This window comes from Pseudorca crassidens, chromosome 1 (assembly GCF_039906515.1).
Source record: "Pseudorca crassidens isolate mPseCra1 chromosome 1, mPseCra1.hap1, whole genome shotgun sequence".
Taxonomy (NCBI): Eukaryota; Metazoa; Chordata; class Mammalia; order Artiodactyla; family Delphinidae; genus Pseudorca; species Pseudorca crassidens.
This window is the reverse complement of record NC_090296.1, coordinates 155768680-155794940: the sequence shown is the minus strand read 5'-3', so window position 1 is coordinate 155794940 and position 26261 is coordinate 155768680. Positions and strand designations below refer to the sequence as shown.

The window sequence follows — 26261 nt, the reverse complement described above, 5'->3', positions numbered from 1 at the left end:
GCCTCAAAAAATGTCCTGGGGTCGTAATCGACCAGAAAATTCAAAAGACGTCAACATTTCAAGAAGACAATGTCAAGAGGCATATTTTACGCACATTTTGTCTTTTCTTTTTTTTCTCTTTAAAATAAAAGGAAATTGAAAAATGCGCAACATCAGCAATGAATAAAGCCATGCAAATCCAATTACAGAAATATTCACCTCACAGCCGTCAGAATGTTCTTCAGCAAAAAGTCTACAAAGAATAAATGCTGAAGGGGTTTCAGAGAACTGTGTACCCTCCAGCTGCTGGGGGGATGTAAACTGGTAACAGCCAGTAGTGAGAACAAAATGGAGGTGCGTTTAAGGGTAAAAACTGAGCTACCATGTGATCTGGTAGGTCCTTTGATGTGCCTATCACCTGAGCAGAGCAGAATGGAAAAGACACAGGCTGGCAATCCTGTACTGCAGGAATATTTAACATAGCCAAGACTTGGAAGAAACTGAAATGTCCATCAACAGAAAAATGCACAAAGAGGAAGTGGTCCATGTAAACAATGGAATATTAGCCATGGAAAACAATGAAACAGTGCCATTTGCACCACCATATAAGGACCTAGAGATAATCACTCAAATTAAAGAAAGAAAGTGAAAGACAGATATCCTATGACATCACTTCTAGGTGTTACCTAAAAGTTGATACTCATGAACTTATTTCCAAGAGAAGGAAAAACATGGATTAAGAAAAAAAATTATGTTTAACCAAATGGAAAAGTGTAAGGAATGTGTGAATTAGGATATGAGGGTTAACAGACATGTACTAATACATATGAAATATATAATCACAAAATACCTATGGAATACCAAGAGAGGTATAGGCAACACTCTGTAATAACCTACACGGTAAAGAATGCAAAGATAAATGACAGATACATTGATATAATGAACCAGATTCTGTACACCTAGGAGAAACAAAATATTTTTATCAAGTTTGCTCTGATAATTAATAAAAATTAAATTTATAAAACAAACAAGAAGTAAGGAGATATAAGCTCTTGGGGATGTGCTCTGGCACATTCCACTCTAATTTGCAGCCTACTAACACGATTTCCAGGAAGGCTCTGCTGCCCAAAAACCCAGAGTTGGAAATGTAGAAATTCTGCTGCCTTGTGGCCGTCTTCCGCAAGAGCGGCGTTAAACCCACAGCTAATGTTCTCTTAACATTCACAAGGACTCAGGGCTGCAAAGGACATCTGCCCTAAACAACTGTTCTGAGGTAGGGAATGGACAATAAAATTCAAAACTGACAAATTTTTCAAGACGATAGTATGAAGAGGTAAGTTTGACTCACTCTCTTGTTTAAAAAAAGGAAAATGGGTGAAAGCTCAACCTCAGGAATTATTAGACTCATGCAAATCTAATGTACAAAAAGGTTTCAACTCACACCAGTTGACTGACCATCAGCAAAAGGTCTACAAACAATAAATTCTGAAGGGGTTTTAGAGAACTGTGTACCCTCTAGCTGCTGGTGAGATGTAACATGGTAAGAGCCAATAATGAGAACAGAAAGGAGCTATGATTAAAAGTAAAAGTTGAGATACCATTCGATGTAGCAGTCACACCACTGGGCCTCTCACCTGAGAAGACCAGAATCGAGAAGATGCGGGCTGCAAAAGCTGCACTGCAGCCTTATTCACAATAGCCAAGACAGTGAAGCCACCAAAATGTCCATCAACAGATGTATGGATGAAGAAGAAGTGGTCCACGTTCACAATAGAATATTAGCCATGGAAAACAATGAAACACTGCTATTTGAGGTGCCATAGATGAGCTTGGAGGTAATCACAGAATATGAGGTAAGTCAGAAAGCAAAAGACCTATATCTTATGATATCACTTATAGGCGTTATCTAATAACTAACACAAATGAACATATTTCCACAGAGAAAGACACTCACAGACTTAGAAATTAAGTATGCTTATCTAAAAGGAAAGGTGGGCAGAATAGATAAATTAAGATTAACGTTACCATATGTATACAAATACATATAATAAACATATATCAAAAAGACGGACCATATAGCAAGGGAGGTCTACAGAACAGTGTACTATTTTACATGGGAAGAGGATCTGAACATGAACAGACATATATATTGTACAAATGAACCAGATTGTGTACATCTGGACAAACAATATCTAATCATTACCCCGATTAAATAAATTTTAAAAACCAAGATGTAATGAGACATAAACTTATGGGCGTTCCTCCTGGCACATTCCATTCTAACTTAAAACCTAGGACCACGACTTCCAGAAAGGCTCTGCTGCCCTAGTACTCAGATTTGGGAAAGGACAAATGCTGCCTCCTTGTGGCCGTTTCCCACAACAGCAGCTTTAAACCCAGTGCTAATGGTCACTAAATATTCACCAAACTTGCAGTTCTGTAATGACATCTGCCCTCCAAAAAAATCCTGGGGTCGAATATCCACCAAAAATTCAAAAGAGGGCAACCTTCCAAGAAGAGAGCTTCAAGAGATATATTGTACTCACACTTGATTTTTAACAGAAAGGAAAAAGGTGTGGAAAATGATGAATTTTAGGAATTTTTAAAGGCATGCAAACCCAAATTACAAAAACCTATCAGGTCACAGCAGTCAGATTGGCCATTAGCAAAAATGCTGCAAACTATAAATGCTGAAGGGATTGTGGAGAAGTTCGTACCCTCGGTTCTAAGGGAGACATGGTAAGAGCCACTAATGAAAACACAATGGAGGTGCTTTGAAAAGGTAAACATTGAGCTACTAGTCAATCAGTCACACCCACTGCTGGGCCTATCACCTGAGAAAATGAGAATCAAAAAGTCACAGGCTGGCAATCTTGCACTCCAGCAATATTTAATATAGCCAACACTTGGAAGCAACGAAAATGTCCCTCAACAGAACTATGCACGAAGAAGTGGTCCATATACACAATGGAATATTACTCCGATAAAAATATAAATTAAATTTAAAAAACAAACAAAAATAAGGAGACGTCAGCCTTTGGGGGTTTATCCGGGCACATTCCACTCTAATTTATAACCGAGGAAGACCACTGGCCGGAAGCTCTGTTTCCCTAGTACCAGCATGGGGAACAAAGAAAGGCTGCCACAATCTGGCCGTTACCTGCAAAAGCAGCTTTAAAGCCTGTGCTAATGGTCACTTCATGTGAACAAGTACTGCAGGACTGTAAATGAAACCTGCCCTCAAAATGTTTTGAGGGAGGTAATGGCCAATAAATTTCAAAATGTAACACATACTTTAGAAAACACTTTGAAGAGCTAAGCTGTAATCACAGTTTGAAAAATAAAAAGGACATGCCTTAAAGCTCAATTTCAAAGGATTATGAGTCGTATGCAAATTCAACCACAAAGAGGTATCAGCTCACACCAGTCAGAATATCCATCAGCAAGAAAACTACAAACAATAAATGCTGAAGCCATAAAAAGAAACGAAATTGAGCTGTTTGTAATGAGGTGGATAGACCTAGAGTCTGTCATACACAGTGAAGTAAGTCAGAAAGAGAGAGACAAATACCGTATGCTAACACATAGACCTGGAATTTAAGAAAAAAAAATGTCATGAAGAACCTAGGGGTAAAACAGGAATAAAGACAGAGACCTACTAGAGAATGGACTTGAGGATATGGGGAGGGGGAAGGGTAAGCTGTGACAAAGGGAGAGAGAGGCATGGACATATATACACTACCAAATGTAAGGTAGATAACTAGTGGGAAGCAGCAGCATGGCACAGGGAGATCAGCTCAGTGCTTTGTGACCGCCTGGAGAGGAGGGAGGGTGGGAGGGAGGGAGACGCAAGAGGGAAGTGATATGGGAACATATGTATATGTATAACTGATTCATTTTGTTGTAAAGCACAAGCTAGCACACCATTGTAAAACAATTATACTTCAATAAAGATGTTAAAAATAAATAAATAAATAAATGCTGAAGGTGTTGTGGAGAAATGCATACCCTCAACTTTAAGTGAGATGTAACCTGGAAAGAGCCACTAATGAGCACAGAATCGTGGTGCATTTAAATGGTAAACCCTGAGATACTATATGATACAGGAGGCTCACTCTTGGGCCTATAACATAAGAAGACAGAATTGGAAAGACACAGGCAGGCAAATGTGCAGTGCAGCAGTATTACAATAGCCAAGACATGGAGGCAACCAAAAAGTCCATCAAGAGGTGAGTGGACAAAGAAGAACTGGTACATGTACAGATGGAATATTATCTAGGGAAAAAAATGAAACAATGCCATTTGCAGCACCGTAGATGATTCTAGAGGTAATCAGGCAAATTGTACTAAGTCAGACAGCAAAAGACACATATCCTATAATATCACTTATAGGTGTTAGCTAAAAATTGATACCAATGAAGATATTTCCACAGAGAAAGACAATCACAGATTCAGTAAACAAAGTTAAGGTTCACCAAATGGAAAGGTGTGAGGACTGGATATATTAGGATATTGGGGTTAACATAGATATAGAAACACATGTGAAATATATAATCACCAAAGACCTACGGAATACCAAGAGAAGACTACTCAACATTGTGTCACAAGCTACATGAGAAAACGATCTGAAGAAGTATAGATACATGTATATGTGTAAAAGAACCACATCTTACACACCTAGAAGAAACAAAACATTTTAATCAAATTTGCTCTGATAAAAAATAAAAATTAAAAAAAGAACAAGAAAAAAAAGAGAGAAAAAAGGAAAAAAAAAGAACAAGAAGTAATGAGACATACACTTAAGGGACTTTTTGCTGGCACATTGTATTCTAGTTTACAACCAGAACACGACTTCCATTAAAGCTCTGTCATCACTAATAAAGCAGCTTTATAAGCAATGTTGAAGGTAGCTTAAAAGAATTCTCACTAATTACTGACAGTAACAAGAAAACAAACAAAAGTAAAAATCTCACGGCAAAAAGTATACATAGAGTAAGGGTAGTAGATCAAACACTTATTAAACTTCTGTAAAGAATAAAAGACAACAGTAGTACTTTTTTTAAAAGAGAGGGCCCAAATAAATCAGAACTGAAAGAGATGATGTTACAAGAGCCACCACAGAAATACAAAGTATCCTAAGATACACACAGGGTAACTCAGGGCTCAGACTGGACAGAGCCCACTCTCCATTCCCCTGTACATGACTTACAGGAGCCTCAGGAACTGAGGAGGGGGTCCTTGAGGAGAGGCACAAGATAGAAGATGTTAGGCATTAACATGACTGCATTCATTTTAAACATGCCTGAACTACATTCACATGAGATGATTTTGTCCTGTTTGTACATCAGCACCTCTAGTCGGAACTGCAGATCTTTGGTTTCACCACCTCTATGACAGCATTAGCTTCACCTGCTGTGGACCGTCTCCTATAGGATTTCTAGAACCACAAAACATCGAAGCTTCACAGGACCCAGAGTCTGTGCGACTCCACTCAGAGTCTCAACTGCACTCAGAGACTCAGAGTCTCAACAGAGACTCCCCTCTTGGAGGACACACACAAAGTAGTGTGCACATCAGGACCCAGGGGAAGGAGCAGTCACCCCATAGGTGAATGATCATACCTAGCTGCTAGTTTTAGAGGGTCTCCTGCAGAGGTGGGGTGTGGCTACGGCTCACCATGGGGACAATGACACTGACAGCAGAAGTTCTGGGAAATACTCCTTGGCGTGAACTCTCCCAGAGTCCACCATTAGCCTCACCAAGAGCAAGGTAGGCTCCAGTGCTGGGTCGCCTCAGTCCAAACAACCAACAGGGAGGGAACCCAGCCCCATGCATCAGCAGACAAGCGGATTAAACTTTTTATTAAACTTTTATTTAATCCACAGACAAGCAGATTAAAGCTCTGCCCACCAGAGCAACATCCAGCTCTACCCACCACCAGTCCCTCGCATAAGGAAGCTTGCACAAGCCTCTCAGATAGACTCAATCACTGGAGAGCAGACAGCAGAAGCAAGAAGAACTACAATTCTGCAGCCTGTGGAAGGAAAACCACATTCACAGAAAGATAGAGAAAATGAAAAGGCAGAGGACTTTATACCAGATCAAGGAACAAGATAAATCCTCAGAAAAACAATGAAATGAAGTGGGGATAGGTAACCTTCCAGTAAAAGAATTCAGAATAATGATAGTGAAGATGATCCAAGACCTTAGGAAAATAATGGAGGCAAAGATCGAGACGATGCAAGAAATGCTTAACAAAGACCTAGAAGAATTAAGGAACAAACACCTAGAAGAATTAAAGAACAAACAAACAGAGATGAACAATACAATAACTGAAATGAAAAATACACTAGAAGGAATCAGTAGCAGAATAACTGTGACAGAAGAACGGATAAGTGACCTGGAAGACAGAAAGGTGGAAATCACTGCCATGGAACAGAATAAAGAAAAAGAATGAAAATAAATGAAGACAACCTAAGAGACTTCTGGGACAACATTAAATGCAACAACATTCACATTATAGGGGTCCCAGATGGAGAACAGAGAGAGAAAGGACTCGAGAAAATATCTGGAGAGATTATAGTTGAAAACTTCCCTAGCATGGGAAAAGAAATAGCCACCGAAGTCCACAAAGCGCAGAGAGTCCCAGGCAGGATAAACCAAAGGAGAAAAATGCCGAGACACACAGTAATCAAATTGAAAAAATTAAAGACAAAGAAAAATTATTGAAAGCAACAAGGGAAAAATGACAACATACAATGGAACTCCCATAAGGTTAACAGCTGATTTCTCAGCAGAAAATCTACAAGCCAGAAGGGAGTGGCATGATAAATTTAATGTGATGAAAGGGAAGAACCTACCACCAAGAGTACTCCACCCAGCAAGTATCTCATTCAGATTTGATGGAGAAATCAAAAGCTTTACAGACAAGCAAAAGCTAAGAGAATTCAGCACCACGAAACCAGCTCTACAACAAATGCTAAAGGAACTTCTCTAAGTGGGAAACACAAGAGAAGAAAAGGACCCACTAAGACAAACCCATAACAATTAAGAAAATAATAATAGGAACATACATATTGATAATTACCTTAAACATGAATGGATTAAATGCTCCAACCAAATGACACAGGCTCACTGAATGGATACAAAAACAAGATCCATATATATGCTGTCTACAAGAGACGCATTTCAGACCTAGGGACACATACAGACTGAAAGTGAGGGGATGGAAAAATATATTCCATGCAAATGAAAATCAAAAGAAAGCTGGAGTAGCAATACTCATATCAGATAAAATAGATTTTAAAATAAAGAATGTTACAAGAGACAAGGAAGGACACTACATAATGATCAAGGGATCAATCCAAGATATAACAATTACAAATATATATGTACCCAACACAGGAACACCTCAATATATAAGGCAACTGCTAACAGCTATAAAAGAGGAAATCAACAGTAACACAATAATAGCAAGGGACTTTAACACCTCACTTACACCAATGGAGATCATCCAGACAGAAAATTAATAAGGAAACACAAGCTTTAAATGACACAATAGACCAGATAGATTTAATGGATATTTATAGGACATTCCATCCAAAAACAGCAGACTACAAGTTCTTTTCAATGGCACACGGAACATTCTCCGGGATAGATCACATCTTGGGTCACAAATAAAGCCTCAGTAAATTTAAGAAAACTGAAATCATATCAAGCAGCTGTTCCGACCACAATGCTATGAGATTAGAACTCAATTACAGGGAAAATAACGTAAAAAACCAAACACATGGAGGCTAAACAATACGTTTCTAAATAACCAAGAGATCACTGAAGAAATAAAAGAGGAAATCAAAAACTACCTAGAGACAAATGACAACAAAAACACGATGATTGAAAACCTATGGGATGCAGCAAAAACAGTTCTAAGAGGGAAGTTTATAGCAATAAAAGCCTACCTCAAGAAACCAGAAAAATCTCAAATAAACAATCTAACCCTACACCTAAAGGAACTAGAGAACGAAGAACAAAACCCAAAGTTAATAGAAGGAAAGAAATCATAAAGATCAGAGCAGAAATAAATGAAATAAAAACAATAGCAAAGATCAATAAAACTAAAAGCTGGTTCTTTGAGAAGATAAACAAAAATGATAAACCTTTAGCCAGACTCAAGTAAAAGAGGGTGAGGACTCAAATCAATAAAATTAGAAATGAAAAACGAGAAGTTGTAACAGACACCACAGAAATACAAAGCATCCTAAGAGACCTCTACAAGCAACTCCATGCCAATAAAATGGACAACCTGGAAGAAATGGACAAATTCTTAGAAAGGTATAACCTTCCAAGACTGAACCGGGAAGAAATAGAAAATATGAACAGACCTATCACAAGTAATGAAATTGAAAGTGTGATTAAAAATCTTCCAACAAACAAAAGTCCAGAACTAGATGGCATCAGAGGTGAATTCTATCAAACATTTAGACAAGAGCTAACACCCAATCTTCTCAAACTCTTCAGAACTTTTCAGGGGAAGGAACACTCCCAAACTCATTATATGAGGCCACCATCACCCTGATACCAAAACCAGACAAAGATACTACAGAAAAAGAAAATTAGAGACCAATATCACTGATTAATATAGATGTAAAAATCCTCAACAAAATACTAGGAAACAGAATTGAACAACACATTAAAAGGATCATGCACCATGATCAGGTGGGGTTTATCCCAGGGATGCAAGAATTCTTCAATATACACAAATCAATCAATGTGATACACCATATTAACAAACTGTAGAATAAAAATATGATCATCCCAATAGATGCAGGAAAAGCTTTCGACAAAATTCAACACCAATTTATGATTAAAAATCTCCAAAAAGTGGGCATAGAGGGAATCTACCTCAACATAATAAAGGCAGTATATGACAAACCCACAGCAAACATCATTCTCAATAGTGAAAAACTAAAAGCATTTCCTCTAAGATCAGGAACAAGACAAGGATGTCCACTCTCACCACTATTACTCAACATAGTTTTGGAAGTCCTAGACACAGTAATCAGAGAAGAAAAAGAAATAAAAGGAATACAAATTGGAAAAGAAGAAGTAAAATTGTCACTGTTTGCAAATGACACGATACTACACATAGTGAATCCTAAAGATGCCACCAGAAAACTACTAGAGCTAATCAATGAATTTGGTAAAGTTGCAGGATACAAAATTAATGCACAGAAATCTCTTGCATTCCTCTACACTAACAATGAAAGATCAGAAAAAGAAATTAAGGAAACAATCTCATTCACCATTGCAACAAAAAGAATAAAATACGGAGGAATGAACCTACATAAGGAGGTAAAAGACCTGTACTCAGAAAACTATAAGACACTGCTGAAAGAAATCAAAGATGATATAAACATATGGAGGTATAAACCATGTTCTTGGATTAGAAGAATCAATATTGTGAAAATGACTATAGTACCCAAAGCAAGCTACAGATTCAATGCAATCCCTATCAAATACCACTGGCATTTTCTACAGAACTAGAACAAAAAAATCTTAAAATTTGTATGGAGACACAAAAGACCCCGAATAGCCAAAGCAGTCTTGAGGGAAATTAAAAGAGCTGGAGGAATCAGACTTCCTAACTTCAGACAATACTACAAAGCTACATTAATCAAGACTATATGGTACTGGCACAAAAACAGAAATATAGATCAATTGAACAAGATAGAAAGCCCAGAGATAAACCTACGTACCTATGGCTAACTCATCTATGACAAAGGAGGCAAAGATATACAATGAAGAAAAGACAGTCTCTTCAGTAAGTGGTGCTGGGAAAAATGGACAACTACATGAGAAAGAATGAAATTAGAACACTCCATAACACCATACACAAAAATAAACTCAAAATGGATTAGAGATCTAAATGTTAGACCAGACACTATAAAATTATTAGAGGAAAACATAGGCAGAACACTCTATGACATAAATCACAGCAAGATCCTTTTTGACCCACCTCCTAGAGAAGTGGAAATAAAAACAAAAATAAACAAATGGGACCTAATGAAACTTCAAAGCTTTTGCACAACAGAGGAAAACATAAACAAGACGAAACTACAACCCTCAGAATGGGAGAAAATGTTTTCAAATGAAGCAAATGACAAAAGATTAATCTCCAAAATTTACAAGCAGCTCGTGTAGCTCAATATCACAAAAACAAACAACACAATCCAAAAATGGGCAGAAGACCTAAATAGACATTTCTCCAAAGGAGATATACAGATTGCCAATAAACACATGAAAGGATGCTGAACATCACTAATCATTAGAGAAATGCAAATCAAAACTACAGTGAGGTATCACCTCCCAGCAGTCAGAATGGCAATCATCAAAAAATCTACAAAAAATAAATGCTGGAGAGGCATTTACTGGAGAAAAGGGAACGTTCTTGCACTGTTGCTGGGAATGTAAATTGCTATAGCCACTAGGGATAACAGTATAGAGGTTCCTTAAAAAACTAAAAATAGAAGTACCATACGACCCAGCAATCCAACTACTGGGCATTTGCCCTGAGAAAACCATAATTCAAAAAGAGTTATATACAACAATGTTCATTGCAGTTCTACTTACAATAGCCAGGACATGGAAGCAACCTAAGTGTCCATCGACAGATGAATGGATAAAGAATATCTGGCACATATATAAATGGAATATTACTCAGCCATAAAAAGAAACAAAACTGAGTTATTTGTAGTGAGGTGGATAGACTTAGAGTCTGTCCTACACAGTGAAGTAAGTCAGAAAGAGAAAAATAAATACCGTATGCTAACAGAGATATATGGAACCTAAAGAAAACAAAGTTTAAGAAGAACCTAGGGGCAGGACAGGATTAAGGACACAGATGTAGAGAAAGGACTTGAGGACACGGGGAGGGGGAAGGGTAAGCTGGGACGAAGTGAGAGAGTGCCATGGACATATATACATTATCAAATGTAACATCGATAGCTACTGGGAAGCAGCCACATAGCACAGGGAGATCAGCTCGGTGCTTTGCGACCACCTAAAGGGGTGGGATGTGGAGGGTGGGAGGGAGATGTAAGAGGGAGGGGATATGGTGATATATGTATATGTATAATTGATTCACTTTGTTATACAGCAGAAACTAACACTCCATTGTAAAGCAATTATACTCCAATAAAGGTGTAAAAGGAAAATAAAAAAGAAAGAAGCCCAGAGATAAACCTACACACCTATGGTCAACTAATCTATGACAAAGTAGGCAAGACTATACAATGGAGAAAAGACAGTGTCTTCAATCAGTGGTGCTGGGAAAAATGGACAGCTACATGTAAAAGAATGAAATTAGAACACCCCCTAACACCATACACAAAAATAAATTCAAAATGGATTAGAGACCTTAATGTAAGACCGGACAGTATAAAACTCTTAGAGGAAAACATAGGAAGAATACTCTAACATAAATCACAGCAAGATCTTTTTTGATCCACCTCCTAGAGTAATGACATAAAAAAGAAAACTAAACAAATGGGACCTAATGAAACGGTAAAAGCTTTTGCAAAGCAATGGAAACTACAAACACAAAAAGACAACCCTCAGAATGGGAGAATATATTTGCAACTGAATCAATGGACAAAGGATTAATCTCCAATATATATAAACAGCTCATGCAGCTCAATATTAAAAAAACAAACAACCCAATACAAAAATGGGCAGAAGATCTAAATAGACATTTCTTCCAAGAAGACGTAGAGATGGCCAAGGAGCACATGAAAAGCTGCTCTACATCACTAATTATTAGAGAAATGCAAATCAAAACTACAATGAGGTATCACCTCACACCTGTTAGAATGGGCATCATCAGAAAATCTACAAACAACAAATGCTGGAGAGGGTGTGGAGAAAAGGAACCCTCTTCCACGATTGGTGGGAATGTAAATTGATAGTCACTATGGAGAACAGTATGGAGGTTCCTTAAAAAACTAAAAATAGAATTACCATATGATCCAGCAACCCACTACTGGGCATATACCCAGAGAAAACCATAAATCAAAAAGACACATTCACCACAATGTTCATTGCAGCACTATTTACAATAGCCAGGTAATGGAAGCAACCTAAATGCCCACAGACAGACGAATGGATAAAGATGTGGTACATATATAAAATGGACTATTAGCCATAAAAAGGAATGAAATTGGGTCATTTGTAGAGACGTCGATGGATCTAGAGACTGTCATACAGAGTGAAGTAAGTCAGAAAGAGAAAAACAAATATTGTATATTAACGCATATATGTGGAACCTAGAAAAATGGTACAGATGAACTGGTTTGAAGGGCAGAAATAGAGACACAGATGTAGAGAACAAACGTATGGACACAAAGAGGGGAAAGCCATGGGGGGGTGGCGGTGGGAGGAGTTGGGAGATTAGGATTGACATGTATACATTTATATGTATAAAATAGATAACCAATAAGAACCTGCTGTATAAAAAATAAATAAAATAAAATGAAAAATAAAATTTTTTAGAAAACGGAAAAAAGTTATTCCCTTCACATACATGTATTTATATGAATGAATTATTTCCATGCTTACATCCATAAGTACAAAAAAGAGGAATAAAACCTACCTTGAAACAAAAAAGAAAAAAACAAAACAGAACCCACCAGTTATACAGATGAAAACCCTATCAGGGCACTTGCTCCAGTGGTAGACAATTCTGAAGTTGGTCAGAGGTGGGGAATCATCTCGCGTGCAGCCAGCAGCCCCCCCACAAGGAGTGTCCTCATTACAAGCCTGGGGGACCGTGCCGAGGCGTCTGTGAGTAAACGTGAGCTGAGCCCCAGGCCAGTTGCTGCTGAACTGTTCCCACCCTTCCCAGGTAAAACACCTGAATATATACAAGGACTTGAAAGCCTAGAGGAAGGGCCATGGAGCCACACGAGTGACAGCATGCCAGCCGACTTGGTGCCTGCAGGCCAGCCAGGATGGTCCTGGCCCTGGGTGCTCTTCTGGAAGATTTCCATTTCCCTGCCTGAGATACCCGTCCTGTCCCTGCCCCCACTGCTTTTTTCCTTCCTCACCTCTACCCAGGGAGAAATTCCAGCAGCAGGTATGGGTGACACATCCTCTTCTTTAGCAGGTGGCAGCCTGGCAACTGCTGCAGAAAGTCCAGCAGAGCCCCACTCACACCGGGCCACCCACAAAGCCGTGGCCTCTCACTCCCTCCCACCAGCCCAGCCCCGAGACTGCTGACAGGGCAGAGAAAATGGCGTCAGGCACAGCTGCAGGGGCTCTTGTTGCCTGGAGCGGTGTTTATATTGACTTCAACCCAGGCACACCTGGGGAGGGCTGGCCGGCACGGTAAGGCTGCCCAGGTCAGCCAATCATCACCCCTCAGGGGCCCACAGTTGCAGAAAATGGAACTTGCTGAACCGGCCAGGTCCAAGGAACAGGTGTGGGCTCCTGAGAGTCAGGATAGACAAGGGGCTGCAGCTTTGGCTTGTTTTCTAATCATTTTATCTGGCCCATGAGTGGGAGACAACTTCAAGAAAAGCCTCTCCTAATGAGAGGAACCCAGGAGTCAGGGAGAGGAGGGGTGGGTGGTGGTTGGAGACAGAGGCCTGGTGCCCTGGGTGCAGTGGAAGTCTCTGGAAGACCAGGTGGAGGGAGGCCGCACAGAGTGATGCCCAGGGTCACAGACCTGTCAGAGCTGCTGTTTGTTAGTTCAACTCCTGCTCTGAGGTGCTCTGTGTCAGCTCTGAGTGACAGGTGAGCTGGGAGTGCTCTGCAATGAGGGCTTTGTGCATGGTTCCTGTGTGCCCAGCCCTGCCATGGTACCTGCAAGGGTAGCTCCATATCCTGGGATTGGCCTGACCACGAGAGCCCCATGGGCTGCTGGGGACCTGGTAAAGGATGTCAGGACAGTCAGTGAAGCCACTGAGGATATACCTCCAGTTGCTCCTAATTCCTACACCCTGCTGGTCATTCTACCAACCACCAGGACATGGTATTCTGTATTAGTCTTCAATGATGCCTTCTTTTGTATTCCATTAGTCCCAGAGTCACAAGAAATTTTGGCTTGTGAGTGGCAGGACTCAACATACAACTAAAACAATACTTCCGGGCCGTCTGGTCCCAAGGGTGCAAAAATTCCCACACCATCTTTGGGGAAAGCTTAGCTAAAGACCGAAAAGTTCTACCTCTGGAAAAGGAAACCCTCCTTCAGTACGCAGATGACATTCTGAACGCCAGCCCTACTAAGGAGGCCTGTGAACTACCAAGCCAATAAAGGATAGAAGTTGTCCAAGAAAAAGCTCAAATATCACAGACTGCGGTGACCTGCCTGGGCTTCATTCTCACAGAAGGTCGGAGAAGCCCATCCCAGGAAAGGGAAGAAACCATTTGCAGCCTTACCCCTTTCTAAAACTAGAAGACAGCTTAGGGGTTCCTGGGGAGGCCAGGGTTTGCTGCTTCTGGATCCCTAACTACAGTCTACTAGCTGGGCCTCTATATGAAACACTGAAAGGAAAAGATGATGATCCTTTTGAATAGAATCCAGAAGTGGCCTTTCAAGAATGGAAAGAGCAGTCAATTCAGACCCTTGCCCTGGAACTCCCTAATTTAGCTAAACCCTTTGACCTTTACATTCTCGGTGAAAGGTGAGTCGCCATTGGAGAATTAGTGCAAAAACTGGGACCACTTGAAATGGAACAATGCAAGAATGCCATCCAGGTAGGATAAACTACAGTCACCAAGGGGCTTGGCCCACTGCCACATCTGGCCAAGATACTGGCGGTATCTAAAAACCTGGAAATCAGCAGCCCAAAAGGCCACCTCCCTCCTAAGGGAAAAGGACCCCACGTGGTGATCCTAACCACCAACCATGCCCTGAAGTTGCAGGGTTCGCTCCGTGGGCACACCGACCTCGAGTGAGGAAGCCCTCCAACTCTAACATCCAGAGAGATAACCGGGGGCAACAGGGCACCATGACGACTCGTGTGAACATCACTTGACCTGGAGTTTCTCTCATAAAACAACAAGAGTGTGTCCCAAAAGAGTTGACTACTGCTTGCAGGACTTACTGCACCCAGAAGGGAGCTAATAATCTTGGCGGGGGAACTGTATATCACACTGTCACCATAGAAAAGCCTACAGACACCGTGATGATGGTGGCCAATAAGACCGGCTGGACTCCTGTTTACTTCAAAAGGCTGTTGACTCAGTGGCCATCATGGTCCTTGATCACCACTGACCCTGGACTGTCTGGGAGTTGAGCGGGCAGGGCTCTGACACCTGGTGCTGTTTGTACGTTAATTCAGGGGCCTAATTGAAGAAAGCACAGACTACTGTTCAGAGCATCTAGGCTGGCAGAAACGGTCAGCCTAAGGTGGCCGAACAAATGTGGGGCGGGGTGAAACCGGCCCCCACAGCGTCTCTGCACATCTCTTTCCTGGACCCTTAAAGGTCATTAGAATCTATAACACTTCCAATGTTGGTGCTCAGGTGGACGAGCAGGGAGGCAGGGGGCCTGGGGACAATCAACGTCACCTGGAGGCTGCTGGGGAGAAGTTCTGACCCTCGCCCCTGGGTATGAGGGCTCCCAACTCAGCACTCAGCAGTTACAGAAGAAGCATCTGCACCCTCAGCACTCCAAGAATGAGGAACGGGACAAAAGGCAGAGGAGGGGTTTGTCCCCAGCAAAGCCCATTAAAAATCCCTGGGAGATAAAAATAGAATCTGGGCAATAAAGTCAAGTCTAACCTTTTTTATCCTTTGTGCTTTGTCTAATTTCACATGCTCCTAGGGTCCCGCATGCAGAGGTTCCACACCCGGCACTTCAGACCAGATTTCCTTGTGCAGAATGGCTGGGTCGACACCTCAGCTCCTGGGGCCCAGTGCAGACTCCGAGATATAGAGCCTGAGCTGCAGCCAACCCGGCCCTCAAGTGCTCCGCCCCCTCCCTCCCACTGACTCTGACAGGATCTCTACACAGCAGCCCAGCCCACAGCCCACGGGGTAGTGCATGTTCTCACCTCTCCATTCTCTGATCAAAATATAAAGTTTCCTTTGCTTGTGAACCAAACTCAGTCTCGATCTGTTGGCCCCAATGACACTGGGCAGGGGGACACTTGTTGGGGTCCACTCTGGAGGATCAGTAACAGAAATTGAGACTATTGTAACTTCAATGAACAGATGTGTGAGCCAAACTGTAGTTAACATAGAACAGTTTATAAGGCTCGGGTAAAATAAGATGTTTCTAACACTTCCATTTGATATTTCCATCACTTTATTATAAGCAAGTTCAGTGAAAAGGTTTGTCTTATTTGTCAGGTCAATATTAGAGAAACGAAGTGATTTCTTTCCAAGGATGTACATCTAATAATCTTGGTTAAAGCTTCAATCTTGTTTTAAATGCTTTTCCATTGAAAATGATACCTCTCTTTCAGCTCCCCCATTTCTGAGAAGTATAAAATCTTATAATTTATTATTACCAAAGGGGAAAGTTGGGAGGAGGGATAAATTAACAGTTTGGAATTAACACATACACACTGCTATGTATAAAATAGATCATCAACAAGGAACTACTGAATAGCACAGGGAACTACACTCAATATTTTGCAATAACCTATAAGGGGAAATAATCGGAAAAAGAATAGATATTTTTATTGACATCATCTATCAATGACAGTTAAAGTGTAACCTAAGGGAAGCCGGTGGTGAGTGCTTCTGAACCTGAAGACTTCAATCATCTAAAGTTTGGACTCTGCCTACTTCCCAAGGCCCTTAATGAACATATGTGTAGCCGTAGCTTAAAAAATTCCCCAGTTTGGGTTTCAGGGAGACACTGATTTTGAAAAAGCCCTGGTGTTCTCCTTACATGAATGGGACTCTTCCTACTGCTAAAACATGTCTGTCACACCCAGAGGATGGTATACCGTCTGATCGGGAAGAGTTTGGAAAAGGCATCTCATCTCCTCATCTCCTGGTGCTCGGGTTCACCCCTCCAGCGTCTTTACTAACAGTCTCCCCACTTGGAGATGTCAGCACTGTCAACATCCTGTTGCGTACAGTTTGGAATTTGTCCAGAGGATGAAGCGGAAGGATGAGGAACAATGAGAGACAAGTCCTAGGTGTTCAGACAGGCACATGCCACTCTAATTTCCAATCAGGAAGACGAATTGACCAAAGGCTAGGGTTGCCCATGGAAACAGTATAGGGCTTGAGGAAATCCCGCTGCTTTGTGGCCAGTTCCCATAAATGCAAGTTGAACAATGGAACTCAGGGGCAGTAAAATTCACAAAACTGCAGAGTTGAAAATATCTATCACTGAAAAATGTCTTGAGGAAAGTCAGAGAAAAGGACTTGTAAGCAAGGGACAATGGCAGGAAAGGGATTTGAGGAGGTAGAAAGGACTCGCCATTAAGCACAAGAAAAGGGGCTGAACATTGCCAACATTGCAGTTGGCCAAAAAGGCTGTATGCGTTTTTTTCTGTATATATTCAAGAAAAGGGCATACACTTTTTTAGCCAACCAAACAGGTGGGCACTGGAAATCAATACTACAAAAGATATCACTTTGCATCAGTCAGAAGAGCCATCCTCATAAAGCGTAAACAACAGAAATGCAGGACAGGGCAAGGAGAAGAGGGAGCCCTGTGAGACTGATAGTGGAAATGTATATTGCCAACGGCCATTCTGGAGAAGTGTATTGTGTTTACTAAAGCATCTAAAAAATGAGCTACAGAGCATAGGGCACTTGCACTCATGGGCGTATATCTTGGGAAAAACAAAAATCGAGAGGACACAGGCACCCCAATGTTTACTGCCTCTCTGTTTAAAAGATCCTCGACTAGGATATAACTTAAATGTCTCTGGAGGGAAAAAATGGATAGAGATGTGGTACTTATGTAGAGTGGAATATTACTCAGCCTGGAAATCAATGAAATATGGCCAGTTGTAACAACTCTGGAGGAGTTACGTATGATCATTCTAAGTGACATAATTCAAAAAGAAAAAGACACATATCATAAGATATCACTTAAAGGTGGAATCCAAAATGGCTACACATGAAATAAATTACAAAACGAAAACATAGTCAAATATGTAAAAAACACGCGTAAGGCTGCTAAACGGGAAAGGTGGGGAGGGGTGAGGCATCATCCAGGAGGTTGAAATTAGCAAAGATACCATTCCAAATACCAAACTGATAATCAACAAGGCCTACACGGTAGCTAAAAGAACTGCACTCAGCACACTCAAGTCACCGGAAAAGAATATATACGACTGGTAAGAATCTGAAAAAGAATTTATTGATGTCTCTCTGTACGTGAATCAAGTGGATGTACAGCAGCAAGAAACAGAGCTTTGAAAATCAGCTGTAACCAATATAGTAATAAATTGAAAAAATAAACGACAGAGAGACAGAGAAAACCTCTTACAACTTTTCCTCAGGGACGGTGATGCAACATGCATTGAACACGTCTAGACCCACAGCAGGATGAGATATAAGGCTGGAAACTGTTCGCATTAAGAGAAATGTGAGGTTGGGTGAGGAAATGCACACCCTTTAAAGTAATACTACCTGGTACCCATTCAATGGGTCCCAAATCTGCAGGTTCAAGGGATCTTCCTACAGCTAAAACATGCATGGAAAACCCAGAGGACTGTACACCATGTGATTGGGAGATGTGTCTAAAATGCACCTCATTTATCCTCTCCTGGTGCTCCTGTTCACCATTCCAGCCACGTTACTTAGAATCTCCCCACTTGGAGAATCAGCACATTTAAACTTCTGTTTCACACATTTTGCAAATTGTGAGGAAGATGAACGGGAAGAGGGGGAACCAATGAGAGAATAGTTGTAGGGGTTTGGACGGGCACATGTCACTCTAATTTCCCATTAAGAATAAGAATTAAAAAAAGGCTCAGCCCGCCTCACCAGAGACAAAATAGGGCCTGAAGCAATCCTGCGGCTTTGAGGCCAGCTCACAAAAGAGCAACTTAAAAAATGGAGCTCAGGGTCACTGCAATTCACAAACCTGCAGAGTTATAAATGAAAACTAACGTCCAAAAATATGTTGAGGTAAGGCAAAGAAGAGGATCTGAATGCAAGACAGAATTGCAAGAAAAAGATTTCAAGAGATAGATTGGACTCGTCTTTAAAGCACATGAAAAGCGGCAGAATTTCGACAATGATGCAGTTGGCCCAAAAGGGAGTATGCGTTTTTTTCTGATTATATCCAGGAAAAAAAGCATATGCAACTTATGGGCAAGGAAGCAAGCAAGCAATGCAAATGTGCACAACAAAGAAGTCTCATTTCCCACCAGTCAAAAGGGCCATCCTAAAAAATTGTAAAAACCAGAAATGCAGGACAGGCCATGGAGAACAGGGAGCCTTTATACGCTGATGGACAGTGTGTGAACTGCCGAGAGCCACTCTGGAGAAGTGTACGGTGGTTCCTAAATCATCTAAAAAACAGAGCTACAGAGCATAGGACACTTCCAATCATGGGAGTATATCTAGGGAAGTCTAAAAATCAACAAGACACAAGCACACCACAGTTTAGGGCTACTCTGTTTACAAGAACCTCAACTTCAGTACACCTTAAATATCCCAGGAAAGAGAACAATGGATAAAGAAGATGTGGTACTTATGCACAATGGAATATCTCTTCACCATGAAATCAATGTAATAAGGCTAGTAGAAGGATAAAGAGTGGATTTAGGTCCGACAATACTACTTGAAATAAGTCAAACAGAAAAAGAAACATATCATAAGATATCACTTATAGAGGGAGGATAAATATGGCTGCACAAAAAATGAATTACAAAACAGAACAGTGTCTCACATTTAGAAAACACACTTATGTCAGCTAAAGGGGAAAGGAGAGGTGGGGTGATGCATAAAACCAGAGTTTGAAATTAGCACAGATACCGTTCAATAAACCAAATAGGTATTAGACAAGATCTACACCTTGCTCAATGAACTGGCCTCAACACACCCTATACACCGCAGAGAAATATATCTAAGTAATAAGAATCTTAAAACCCATGTATTGATATATCTCCATAAGGGAATCAAGTGTGTGCAGAGTGGCACAAACACAGCAGTGAAAATGAGCTAAACCCCATTATAGAAATAAATTTTAAAAACAAAACGCAGAAACAATGAAAGAGAGAAAAATTCTTACAAAATTCACTCAGGGGCTGTGATGCAACCTGGATTGACCACATATAAACCCACAGCTGGATAAGACATAAGGCTGGACACTTGGGGCTGAGAGGATTGGTGAGCTTTGGTGAGCAACTGCTGAAAGTTTAATGCAATACTTCATGTTACTCATTCCAAGGATCCCAACACTCCGGGTTGAAGGGAATCTTCCTACAGCTAAACCATGCTTGGGAAACCCAGCGACTGGTATACAATATGATCGGGAAAGGTTTCTAAAATGCACCTCATTGTTCCTCTCCTGGGGCTCCGGATCGACATTCCAGCCACTTTACTAACAACAACCCCACATGGAGAGTCAATGCCTTTAAGTTCCGGTATCGCACAGTCTGCAGTTAGTGCGGAGGATGAATGGGAATAGGGGGAACCAGTGAGAAACTAGCTGTAGCGGATTCAATAGGCACATGTCACTCTAATTTCACATCAGGAAGAAGAATTAACCAAAGACACAGCAAGGTGCCCCAGAAGAAAAATAGGGCTTGAAGGAATCCTGTGGTTATGAGGCAAGATCACAAAAATAAGAGCTGAAAAATGGAGCTAAGGGCAACTGCAATTCAAAAACCTGCAGAGTTATAAAGGCCAACTATTTTCCAAAAGTATATTGAGGTAAGGCTATGAAGAGACACTGAGAGCAAGGCAGAATTGCAAGAAACCGATTTCAGGAGGTAGACTGGAATTGCACTGAAAACATATGAAGAGAGTCAGAACCTCGACAATGATGCACTTGGCCAAAAAGGGCGTATGCGTTTTTTCCTGAATATATTCAGGAAAAAACGCATACGCCCTTTTTGGCCAACCAAGCAAGCTTGCAAAGGAAATCTGCACTACAATGAAGTCTCACTGCCCCCCGGTCAAAAGGGCCATCTGAAAAAAGTGTAAAATCCAGAAAGGCAGGACAGGCCACGGAGAACTGGGAGCCTTGTTATGCTCATGGGTGGGATGTAAATTGCCAACAGCCACTCTGGAGAACTGTATGGTGTTTCCTGAAACACCTACAAAGCAAAGCAACAGAGCCTAGGGCACTTCCACTTGTGGTCCTATAACTTAGGAAAATTAAAATCAAAAAGACACAGCCACCCCAAAGTTTGGGACGGCTCTGTTTACAAGAACCTCGTTTACGGTACAAGGTCAATATCGCAGAAAGCGAAAAATGGATAAAGTAGTTGTGGTACTTACGTACAATGCAATATCACTCAGCAATGAAATCTATGTCATCAGGCCCGTAACAGAATAATGAGTGGATTCAGGTACGATGATTCTAAGTGAAATAAGTCATAGAGAAAAAGAAACATCATAAGATATCACTACTACACGGAATGTAAACTTGGCTACACAGGAACTGAATTACAAAACAGAACAGGGTCTCAAATGTAGAAAACCAACTTATGCTTGCTTAAGGGGAAAGGTGAGTTGGGGTGCTGCATAAAACCAGAGATTGAAATTAGCACAGATACCGTTCGATAAGCCAAATATGTAATAGACAAGAGCTACTCTTTGCTCAACGAAGTGGACTCAACACCCCATATTAAACGCCTAAGAATATACATGACTAGTAAGAATCTTAAAACCTATGGATTTATATGTCTCCGAAACAGAATCAGGTGTGTGTACAGCGGCATAAACGCAGCAGTGATAGGATTGGTGAGGTTTGGTGAGCAAATGCAGACCCTTTGAAGTCATATTGCATGGTACCCATTCCATGGGTCTCAACTCTCCAGGTTTAAGGGATTCTTCCTTCAGCTAAAACATGCATGTGGAACCCAGAGTATCATCCACCGTGTGATTGGGAAACGTGTTCAAATGTGTCTCACTTTGCGTCCCCCGGTACTCGGGTGCAACATTCCAGATGCTTTACTAACACTCTCCCCACTTGGAGACTCAGTGCCTTTAACCTCCTGTTTGGCCCAGTTTGCAATTTCTGCGGAAAATGAACAGGAATAGGGATAACCAATGAGAGACTAGCTGGAGGTGTCTGGACGGGCAAATTTAACTCTCATTTCCCACCAGGAAGAGGAATTAACCAAAGGCTCAGAGTGCCATGCCAGAACCACACTAAGGCCTGAAGCAATCCTGCGGTGTTGCGGCCAGCTCACAAGAAAGCGAGTTGAAGAAAGGAGCTCAGGGGCACTGTCATTCACAAACCTGCAGAGTTATAAATGACAGCTATCGTCCAAAAATATATTGAAGTAAGGCTGCCAAGAGGACTTGAAAGCGGGGCAGAATTGCAGGAAACCGATTTCAGGAGGTAGACTGGAATTGCATGTAAAGCATAGGAAAAGAGTCAGAACGTCCACAATGATGCACTTGGCCAAAAAGGGCGTATGCGTTTTTTCCTGAATATATTCAGGAAAAAACGCATACGCTCTTTTTGGCCAAGCAAGCAAGCTTGCAAAGGAAATCTGCACTACAATGAAGTCTCACTGCCCCCCGGTCAAAAGGGCCATCTGAAAAAAGTGTAAAATTCAGAAAGGCAGGACAGGCCATGGAGAACTGGGAGCCTTGTTATGCTGATGGGCGGGATGTAAATTGCCAACAGCCACTCTGGAGAAGTGTATGGTGTTTCCTGAAACATCTACAAAACAAAGCAACAGAGCCTAGGGCACTTCCACTTATGGTCCTATAGCTTAGGGAAATTAAAATCAAAAAGACACAGCCACCCCAAAGTTTGGGACGGCTGTGTTTACAAGAACCTCGTTTACGGTACAAGTTCAATATCACAGAAAGCGAAAAATGGATAAAGAAGTTGTGGTACTTACGTACAATGCAATATCACTCAGCAATGAAATCTATGTCATCAGGCCCATATGAGCATAAAGAGTGGATTCAGGTATGATGATTCTAAGTGAAATAAGTCACACAGAAAAAGAAACATCATAAGATATCACTACTACATGGAATGTAAACTTGGCTACACAGGAACTGAATTACAAAACAGAACATGGTCTCAAATGTAGAAAACCAACTTATGATTAGTTAAGGGGAAAGGTGTGTTGGGGTGGTGCATAAAACCAGAGATTGAAATTAGCACAGATACCGTTCCATAAGCCAAATATGTAATAGACAAGAGCTACTCCTTGCTCAACGAAGTGGACAAAACTCCCCGTATTTAACGCCTAAGAATATAACTGACTAGTAAGAATCTTAAAACCTATGGATTTATATGTCTCCGAAAGAGAATCAACCATGTGTACAGCGGCATATACGCAGCAGTGATAGGATTGGTGAGGTTCGGTGAGCAAATGCAGACCCTTTGAACTCATATTGCATGGTACCCATTCCATGGGTCTCAAATCTCCAGGTTTAAGGGATTCTTCCTTCAGCTAAAACATGCATGTGGAACCCAGAGTATGATCCACCGTGTGATCGGGAAACGTGTTCAAATATGTCTCAGTTTTCGTCCCCTGGTACTCGTGTGCCACATTCCAGACGCTTTACTAACACTCTCCCCACTTGGAGAGTCAGTGCGTTTAACCTCCTCTTTGGCCCAGTTTGCAATTTCTGCAGAGGATGAACAGGAATAGGGAGAACCAATGAGAGACTAGCTGGAGGTGTCTGGACGGCAAATTTAACTCTCATTTCCCACCAGGAAGAGGAATTAACCAAAGGCTCAGCATGCCGTGCCGAAACCACTCTAGGGACTGAAGCAATCCTGCGGTGTTGCGGCCAGCTCACAAGAAAGCGAGTTGAAGAAAGGAGCTCAGGGGCACTGTAATTCACAAACCTGCAGAGTTATAAATGACAGCTATCGTCCAAAAATATATTGAAGTAAGGCTGCCAAGAGGACTTGAAAGAGGGGCAGAATTGCAGGGAACCAATTTCAGGAGGTAGACTGGAATTGCATGTAAAGCATCGGAAAAGAGGCACAACGTCCACAATGATGCACTTGGCCAAAAGGGGCGTATGCATTTTTTCCTGAATATATTCAATAGAAAACGCATACGCCCTTTTTGGCGAACCAAGCAAGCTTGCAAAGGAAATCTACACTACAATGAAGTCTCACTGCCCCCCGGTCAAAAGGGCCATCTGAAAAAAAGTGTAAAATCCAGAAAGGCAGGACAGGCCATGGAGAACTGGGAGCCTTGTTATGCTGATGGGTGGGATGTAAATTGCCAACAGCCACTCTGGAGAAGTGTATGGTGTTTCCTGAATCATCTAAAAAACAAAGCAACAGAGCCTAGGGCACCTCCACTTATGGTCCTATAGCTTAGTGAAATTAAAATCAAAAAGACACAGCCACCCCAAAGTTTGGGACGGCTCTGTTTACAAGAACCTCGTTTACGGTACAAGTTCAAAATCACATAAAGCGAAAAATGGATAAAGAAGTTGTGGTACTTAAGTACAATGCAATATCACTCAGCAATGAAATCTATGTCATCAGGCCCATAGCAGAATAATGAGTGGATTCAGGTACGATGATTCTAAGTGAAATAAGTCACACAGAAAAAGAAACATCATAAGATATCACTACTACACGGAATGTAAACTTGGCTACACAGGAACTGAATTACACAACAGAACAGGGTCTCAGATGTAGAAAACCAACTTATGCTTGCTTAAGGGGAAAGGTGAGTTGGGGTGCTGCATAAAACCAGAGATTGAAATGAGCACAGATACCGTTCCATAAGCCAACTATGTAATAGACAAGATCTACTCCTTGCTCAACGAAGTGGACTCAAAACCCCATATTATACGCCTAAGAATATACCTGACTAGTAAGAATCTTAAAACCTATGGATTGATATGTCTCCAAAAGAGAATCAAGCATCTGTACAGCGGCATAAACGCAGTAGTGATAGGATTGGTGAGGTTCGGTGAGCAAATGCAGACCCTTTGAAGTCATATTGCATGGTACACATTCCATGGGTCTCTACTCTCCAGTTTTAAGGGATTCTTCCTTCAGCTAAAACATGCATGTGGAACCCAGAGTATGATCCACCGTGTGATCGGGAAACGTGTTCAAATGTGTCTCAGTTTTCGTCCCCTGGTACTCGGGTGCAACATTTCAGACGCTATACCAACACTCTCCCCACTTGGATAGTCAGGGCCTTTAACTTCCTCTTTGGCCCAGTTTGCAATTTCTGCGGAAGATGAACAGGAATAGGGAGAAACAATGAGAGACTAGCTGGAGGTGTCTAGCCGGGCAAATTTAACACTCATTTCCCTCCAGGAAGAGGAATTAACCAAAGGCTCAGCGTGCCATGCCGGAACCACACTAGGGCCTGAAGCAATCCTGCGATGTTGCGGCCAGCTCACAAGAAAGCGAGTTGAAGAAAGGAGCTCAGGGGCACTGTCATTCACAAACCTGCAGAGTTTAAATGACAGCTATCGTCCAAAAATATATTGAAGTAAGGCTGCCAAGAGGACTTGAAAGCGGGGCAGAATTGCAGGAAACTGATTTCAGGAGGTAGACTGGAATTGCATTAAAACGATAGGAAAAGAGGCAGAACGTCCACAATGATGCACTTGGCCAAAAAGGGCGTATGCGTTTTTTCCTGAATATATTCAGGAAAAACGCATACGCCCTTTTTGGCCAACCAAGCAAGCTTGCAAAGGAAAATGCACTGCAATGAAGTCTCACTTGTCCCCGGTCAAAAGGGCCATCTGAAAAAAGTGTAAAATCCAGAAAGGCAGGAAAGGCCATGGAGAACTGGGAGCCTTGTTTTGCTGATGGGCGGGATGTAAATTGCCAACAGCCACTCTGGAGAAGTGTATGGTGTTTCCTGAAACATCTAAAAAACAAAGCAACAGAGCCTAGGGCACTTCCACTTATGGTCCTATAGCTTAGGGAAATTAAAATCAAAAAGACACAGCCACCCCAAAGTTTGGGACGGCTCTGTTTACAAGAACCTCGTTTACAGTACAAGTTAAATATCGCAGAAAGTGAAAAATGGATAAAGAAGATGTGGTACTTACGTACAATGCAATATCACTCAGCAATAAAATCTATGTCATCAGGCCCATAGCAGCATAATGAGTGCATTTAGATACGATGATTCTAAGTGAAATAAGTCACACAGAAAAAGAAACATCATAAG

The 26261-nt window shown here is 41.4% G+C and overlaps 1 long non-coding RNA gene across 2 annotated transcripts in view; it reads right to left on the bottom strand.

The window, feature by feature from the left end:
• LOC137203462 (uncharacterized) overlaps window positions 1–24626 on the bottom strand; it is a 405892-nt gene extending 381266 nt beyond the window's left edge. For both annotated transcript variants that reach the window (XR_010933138.1, XR_010933145.1), the window contains exon 1: window positions 24559–24626. This is a non-coding gene — a long non-coding RNA (uncharacterized lncRNA). The remainder of the gene's footprint in view (window positions 1–24558) is intronic.
• Between the last annotated feature and the right edge of the window lie 1635 nt (window positions 24627–26261).